Below are 8,785 nucleotides of genomic sequence, written 5' to 3' on the forward strand. Positions count from 1 at the left end.
AGAAAAAGTTCTTTAAGAGGCCCATTCCTAAGATGACTCCTCTATGCACTGTACACCTGGGCTAATTGTGTGAAGTTTATGGGTTCCAAGAAGTTTGTAAACTCACTGAGCCCAAACGCTATTCTCAGTTCTTCTGCATTGATTTCCATGAGGGTTTTCCCATTTACATCCCAGATGCACCTTGTGATTGAATCATAATTTAATGCCATTTGGGTTAGCAAGTTTGTATCCATGAATACTCCTGGGACTACTAATTTCCCAACATCTAGTTCCCAAACACTGTTTTGAGGAGCAGGAGAATTTCTCATTCCAAATCCGACTCTAAACAGCCCCAACCCGGACATTCCAACCTGTGGGTCTCTCAACCAATTACCTTTGTTATATAATCCTTCTCCAATTTTCAGACGGGGAGCCCTGGGTACTAACTCCTTGGCCTTAGATGCCTGGTTAGTTGATAGCGTCAACTGGTCTACAAAGTCATCACATACACTTCTTTCTAAATAATCAACCTTGCCAGAAAATTCCCTTTTAGGAGCCATTTGAAAATGCAACAAGATGAATATCACTTCTTAAACACTCCTGTAACACGAGAATAATTTCACTTATTACACCACACAAGAATAGCTGCAAAATAAGAAAGAACCTGATGCTTGCTTGAAGGAATTCGCTCTGCAACTGATTCACCTTCTCTGTATTTGAAAAAGATAACTCTGCGTTATTCTTCTGCAAAATCTTTTAAAAGATATCTACACTTGGTTGTTAAGAAATCAAATGCTTGTACTCTGGGCCTTAACTATGACATTAATTCCACATGCTTCGGTCGTCCTTTTAAAATCGAATTCATACGAGAATTCATATTTTAGCTCCAACGGGTCGCAGCCTTCCTACAAGTGTCTCACTGTTAATTTCATTTTGACGGCTTTGTCTTTAGTCTGGGTCCCGTCTTTCTATTGGCTACATAATACCACGTGGCATCCGACCATTGGCTTAGAAAATCCCTTCGCATTCTGTTTTGATACTGGCCGAATGTCTCCCTTTATACTATGGCGGGCCCATATTTTCCCTTTTTGGCCATGTCATCATCATGACACGTGGACGACCCTTGTTAACTCTCGCTATTTCGCGGGTTTAAGAAGAGAGCACCTCACCCTTGCGAAATAGTGCCGACCATCGGATCATCCTTCAAGTTGATCACCTTTTAATCCTTCGAAAAGGTCCTCAGGAATGGTGGGCCCGCTGAGTCGTCACTAACACCTGGCACCTAGTCACCTGCTGTGCTGATTTGTCGCTCTGTCACTGGCCAGAAGAAGAACCATGGGGGGTCCCACTTTCATCTCAACAGGTCTGTCTCTTATGTCATCATCAAGACACGTGGACGGCTGATATTCATTCTCGCTATTTCGCGGCTTTAAAGGGTGAGCACTTTACCCTTGCAAAATAGCGCCGACCGTCAGATCATCTCTACAGTCGATCGGTATTTAACCCCTTAAGAAGGCTCTCAGAGACGGTGGGCCCATGGACACATCATGGACACCTGGCGCCTTGTCACTTTCGGAGCTGACTTGTCAATTTTTCATTTGCTGGAAGGAGCCACGGGATCTCAATAAATTGTAAGAGTTGTCCCTACCAAGTCATCTCCACTTGTAAGCCAACTCATCTTTGGGGCCCACTTTTGAACCCTTGGTCCTAACCCACTGACTGTGGTGACTTGTGCCATGTGCTACCTTTTAATACGCCAGAAGAAAGCCACGGGGCTCCAACTACCTCTGACAGCTATACCTTTTACTTCCTCCATCATGATACATGGACGGCTGTCATTCATTCTCGCTATTTCGCGGCTTTAAAGGGTGAGCACTTAACCCTTGCGAAATAGCGCCGACCGTCGGATCCTTTCTCAAGTTGATCAGCGTTTACTGGGCCCGACACTTTAGAATGAAATAATACAAGGCAAATTTTTTTCAAATAATCAACATAACCGCCTAGGTAAATAACAAGGGGGGACACTTCCTACGACCCCACGACCCATGACTTAAGTGAAGTAAAGTAATGGCAGCATAGAAACCAGAGGGCTTAACAAAGAAAGAGTCTAAAAAATTAAAACCCTTAAACCCCTAAGGTTTAGAACAAAGCTGAAGCACTTAGGATTACACCTCATTCGGAAAATTTTCAAGGTACCATAGCCAATTATGGGAAAAGAAGAACCCAATTTTAAAAAATAGTGATAACAGCGGCTCTGACTGGGGATGGTTGATGGTGAGATCAACACAAGAAAACTCAAAAACTCTAGAGAAATAGACCAAAACACAGACCAAAACCAGCAAAACAGGAAAGAAAACAAAATATATAGAAACAAAGGACCTACCGTGCATGGACATTAAGAGAAATAATGCTTCAGGAATTGTCCATGCACTGGAAATTCCTGCATCTCATCATTCATATTCTTCAAAAAATATGAATCCTTACCATTCAGGTCACAAACTATAAAAGGGCCAATCCATAACGATTCAAATTTTTTATGTTTTCCTTTATCCTGCCCTTTTGCATTCCATTGAAGAACCATGTCATCAATTTAAAACTTCCTTAATGATGTCCTTTTATCAAAAAGATATTTTGACTGTAACTGGAGCTTCTGATTTTTCTTATGGGCAGAAGTTCTAAGCTCCTCCACTTCCACAATTTGGATCATTCTGTTCTCCATTGGTTCAGATATTTCCATGTTCTCTTCCTGCAAAAACTTATACATTGGAAGAAGGTTATTTACCAGTAATCTGGCTTGGGTACCATAAACCAACTCAAAAGGTGACATTCCAATGGATTTTTTAACTGTTATTCTATCTGCCCACAGAGCTAACTTCAACTTTTGATCCCAAGACCTCTTGTTTTCATCTAGGATCTTCTTGATGATATTTAACAAGCTTTTGTTGCTAGATTCTGCTTGTCCATTCCCCTGAGGGTGATAAAGCGATGAGTATGACATGAGTATACCATGACTATTGCAAAAACCTACAAATTCTTCTGATCTAAAACACATAGCATTATCCATTACCAATTTTGCAAGTGTTCCAAATCTAGTCACAATATTATCCATCAGGAAATCAATGACAATTTTACTAGTAGCTCTTCTTGTGGGAATAGCTTCTATCCATTTGGTAAAATAATCTGTGGCCACTATAATCCATCCATGACCCCTTCCTGACTTCTCAGCAATTTTTCCAATAAAGTCAATGCCCCATTGGACAAAAGGAGCTTCTACAGAGACTGGGTTTAGGGGTAAGGCTCCTTCATACTTGAGCTTAGAAGAAAATCTCTGACATGAATCACATCTTCGAACATATGCATGGGTATCTTTAAACAAGGTAGGCCAATAATACCCAATCCATATTATCTTACCAGTAGTAGTCTTAGCAGAATAGTGACCTCCACATACTCCATCATGCATTTCAACTAACACTTGTTTAGCTTGAAATTCATCCAAACACATTAGTAACTCCCCATCTCTTTTTCTCCAGAAAAGATCACCCTGAATGAGCACATACTTTTGAGACTTGAGCTTTAAAGTTCTCTTCTGATTTTGTGTCATTTCCTCTGACAGCATATTACCTTTCAATACTTGGATTATCTCTATGTACCATGGTTGTCTCTCAATACTAGTAACCAAAGTATCTTTAACCTCAACATTGTACACTTCGACATTCATGAGATTTGACTCAGTCATGAGATTAGCCAAACCTAACCCTCTCACCAATTTAGTGATCTTTATTTCCAAATTGAACTCTTGAATTCTATTGATCCACCTACATCTCTTCCCAGTAACCTCAGACTGAGACAAAATATCTTTAACTGCAGCATGTGGAACATATGCAATGATGTTTGCATTCACCAGATATGGCCTAAAGGCTTTAACAGCTTTAACCAAGGCATAAGCTTGTTTCTCCATGGTTTCGTATTTTAATTCTGCCGCTTGCAAAGATTTACTATAGAAAGCTATGGGATTTTCATATCCTTCATCGTCCTTTTGTAGTAATACTGCAGCCACTGTGTGATATGAAGCAAAAGAAAACAGAGAAAAAGGCTTACCATAATCCAGGGATTTCAACACTGGTGCTTCCTAGATTGCCTTCTTAATCTCATTAAAAGCTTTTGAGGCTTCTTGATCCCAATGAAACTTTGCGTCCTTCTTGAGCAACTTGACAATAGGCTTCACTATCTCAGCAAAGTTTGCAATAAACCTCCTGACAAAATTCACTTTGCCTAAAAAAGACTGGATTCCTTTCACATTTCTAGGTTCAGACACTCTGCTGATTGCTTCAATTCTTTCAGGCTCTATTCTTATCCCTTCCTTAGAAACTATGTGGCCCAACAACTTTCCTTCGGTGACTCCAAAATGACATTTCTTAGGATTCAATGATACACCAAATTCCAAAGCTTTATCAAACACCTTCTCTAGATGTCCACAATGATCATCAGCTTTCTTTGAGAAACAGGTTAGATCATCTTGGTAAACCACCATAATGATATTTATGAATTCCTTAAAAGCCACATCCATAGCTCTCTGAAATGTAGCTCCTACATTTTTTAATCCAAATGGGATTCTTACATATACATAGGTTCCCCATGGAGTGGTGAAAGCTGTTTTAAACTGTTCAGACTCCTTTACTAACACTTGATTGTATCCTGAGAAACCATCCATCATGGATAAAAGATCACATCCTGTCACTCTTTGTAGCATTGCTTCCATATTTGGGGATGAGTAATTATCTTTTAAAGAAGCAACATTAAGATTCCTAAAATCAACACACAATCCGATGTCTCCATTTTTCTTTCTTACCGGGACCAGATTAGAGACCCATGAAGAATGTCTGATTGGTTTGATAATTCCCCCTTCTCTCAATTTAGTCAACTCTTGTTGCATTTTAGTTTCTAATAAGGGGTTAATAGGTCTCTGTTTCTGTCTAAAAGGCTTAGCATCTGGAAGTAAGGGAACTTCATGCTGAAAAAGATCTTGTCTATACACCTTTAGGTCTTCATAAGACCAAGCAAAAACATGCTTATAACCTTTTCAATAAATTGATAAGATTAGTCCTAACATGAGGGGGTAATTTCTTTCCAATATATACCAACTTGGGGGATGATTCTGTCCCCAGGTTGACCTCCTCCAACTCTTCTAACTTGGTGGTAGATTGCTGGTGTAAATGACTGTCATTATAACTAAACATACTTTCTAACTCCACCAACCCTTTAGGTATCTCATTAGTTTCCAACTGGACAATATCATTTCCAAACACTGTCTCTCTGTCATCCACCACTTCCACCAATGCATTGCAATCAATTTTTTGTCCATCATAATCATCAACACATTGGATAAACCTAAGAATATCTTCATCATCAGCAAAAACTTGCCAATTATATACATTATCAGGGATAGCGGGCCTAGCTTTTATTTCCACAGTGGAAATACCAGTTAGTGTTGCATCATCATTTTTTAAAGCAACATTAGCTAGGAAATCTGCCATAATATTTTTTGCTCGCTCTATCCAATTGATAGAAAAGGCATCAAAATATTCAATAATATCCCAAATAGCATGCTTATATTGCTTCAATTTATCATTCTTGGATGCATATTTAGATCTTACCTGAGAGACAACCAGCTCTGAATCGCCCATCACTTTCAACAATCGGATTCCATGCCTTTTTGCAACCTCAAGTCCTAATAACAGGGCTTCATACTCTGCAGTATTATTTATGCACTGGAATGCCAATAAGAATGAATATTTAAAAGTTATACTTGATGGGGATACAAAAAGAACCCCTGCTCCAGATCCTTCTTTGGAGCAAGCTCCATCAAAATACATCTGCCACAACCCATACTGTTGTGCTTGTAACTCGACTACAATTGGGTCAGTGTTCTTCAACTGAGGTGATACTGGCTGAAGTCTGAAGTTATCTAAATCCACATCAATCATACAATTAAGCATACTAGGGTCCACCTTTTCAATTACCTTAGGAGCTCGTGGCTCCCTGTATAGTTTGACCTGATTGCCACCAATAGGAATAGTAGCATAAGACAAGTCCAGTTGAACATTTCCCCCTACTGCTGCTGCCCACTGCCTAGAAAGTAACATGCCATAGTGGGGTTTAGTATCTGTGACAATAACATCCATTTTATAAGTAGCTTCAGAAAATGTAGCTATTTTTACTTCTACATCTTTCATTGTACCTATCACAGGCACTTCTCTATTATCCATGGCATAACATTTCCCATACACAGTAGTTACTGACAATCCTAATTCTTTCATAACACCATAGGGCATTACATTAGCAGTTGCTCCTGAATCTATCATGCAATTTTTAATTAACGGGTTATTGACTAGCAGAGTAACATAGAAGGGGTCCACCTGAGAAGGCTCCTGAGTAATAGTGGTTCCAACATATACCTCTGGGGTTTGGAACTCTTAATCCTTTCCAACTTTATCCAAACCGGTGGGTAATACTAAGTTGTTATCAGATATACTAGAGAATAAAGACAAAGCTACATCCTTATGTTCTTTAATCTTTAGCAATTCTATTAATGGAACAGTGACTTTCATTTGAGTTAAAGCTTGGGCCATATCAAATGCAGAATTATTACATTTTCCAGTATTGACCTTAACCTTTTCTGTTTTGAATTGACTGGCTTTCTTCTCCATTCCTGCCTTTTGCACATCACCAGCACTTTGGTCATCTATGCTTTTAGGTAAGTCCTTAACTTGTTCCTCTTTTTCTTGACTGGCTTTAAGAATAGCAGTAACACTGCTTGATGCCCCTTTCTTTGTGACTTCTTTTACAAACATAGAACCAGGCTCACCTTGATCAGTGTCTCTCTTGGTGCTTCTCAGATTGTAGTTATGTTTTGCTTTAGCGATTGCAGCCTTAGTGAGATTTTTAACTTCTTCCTCACTAGGCCTCCTAAGATGAACTTCTTCATCTTCAATTGTTACCACATTCAAGGTAGGATGCCAACTTAAGGCTAACTGTCCTTGCACTAACCTTTCATTATCTAGCACATCACTGTATTCACTTTGCATAGATTCCTCATCACTTCTATGATGGTTTCAAACATATTAATGTCAGGCTCTGCTTCTGGCCTCATAGATTCTTCCAGAGCTTGAGCCACTGCACACTAATGGGGAGAATGTGGTCCATCACAAGCAATACACCAAGGAGTATTTTATATATTATTAACAGTTTTCCCTTTCAAAGGATCTGGTGTGTCTTGGCTTTGGGCAATTTTAGGCTTCTCAACTTGGGGCTTACCATCCTTCCAATTTGTATTGTATGGCATATCATGTAACCTAGGAGGTCTATCTTGCCAGTTGTAATGAGGCTTATCATTTTTGTTGACCTTAGCAGTCAAATCTTTCATAGCAGTAACTAGTTTTTCTATTTTATCCTCCTCTTTAGCAACTTTGTTAGGTTGTTGTTTGGTTTCATGCCATAATCTTTCATCTGTCCTTCTTCCTAATTTTCCAGATGCCTTTCTATTACTTTCTACATTTATGGCAATTCTAAAGGCATCCCTCAGGTTATGAGGATTTTTATCTCTCAAGATATAAGCCATCTTGGAATCAAATGCATTGTAATATGTATTAAGGCACATATTGTCATCTAGCCTCATTACCTGATACAATCTATGCATAGCTTTTTGGAACCTAGCATTGAAATCAGTGACTATTTCATTTTTAGATTTTCTAATATTATTGAACTCATTCAGCATGAAACTCACATTAGTCTTATCACTGTACTGTTCTTGAAAGAAATTTTTGAACTCTTCCCATGAACCTATGCTAGCTACTGGAAGACCTCTGTACCAATCTCTTGCATCATCAACCAGGGATTGAACAAACAGTTTCATAATGACATCTTCATCCGCTATCTCATAATCATTTATCAGATCCCCAAAAGATTTCAGATGTTCCTCAGCACTGACTGCATTGTTCCCAGCAAACTTATGGAGTTTATCTCTTAGCTCAGTGGGAACATGATTTGGATATCCTGGGATCCCATCAAAAAACAATTGCCTATATTGTTCTAGATTAATTGGCCTTCTTTGGAAAGGGGAAACAGTACTATTATTCCCCATGATTATTTTAGCTTTTGGGATTGGGGATTGAGATGTTTGGGTGTACTGTTTATTTGAAGGTATCTGGCTTGCTGAGGCAATGTTAGTATGTACTGCAGGTTGAATATTGACCTGAGGAAAAGAGATGTGTTGGGGATTAGGCTTGCTAAGATCTTCTGATGGGAATGTAATAGGAGGAGCTTTTAAGTAGTTAATCTTTCTTTTAACCTCCTGATTTGCTACTTCTAACTCAGCCTTTTCCAGTTCCATTTGGAGGTCTTCCTTTTCCTTTCTCATCCTTTCCATCTCTCTCTCATGTGCTATGATCCTATGAGAAATCCCTTCTGCAGTTTTAGACTCTATTTCATCATCTACCCATATCTGTTTCCCTTTGTCTAAATTGACTTTAGGAAGCTGGGAGTCATTAGATACTTCCTTACTTGGCTGGGCTACTGACTTAGAAACTGGTCTAATCTTAGGGATTAAGATCTCCCTAATCACTGGGCCCTCTTCATGACCTTTTTCCTTTTCCTTAGCAAGCACTTCAAGATCAGCTATCTGTCTAAGAAGCCTATCTCTCTCCATTATTTTGGCTTTAACTTCCTTTTCCTTGTTTGCCTCCTTTTGGGCTCTTAGGGATATTAAATGATGAACTCTTTTGTTTAACTCTTCAATCTCTTGAGACAT

The sequence above is a fragment of the Cryptomeria japonica genome, chromosome 2, assembly GCF_030272615.1.
Source record: "Cryptomeria japonica chromosome 2, Sugi_1.0, whole genome shotgun sequence".
Taxonomy (NCBI): Eukaryota; Viridiplantae; Streptophyta; class Pinopsida; order Cupressales; family Cupressaceae; genus Cryptomeria; species Cryptomeria japonica.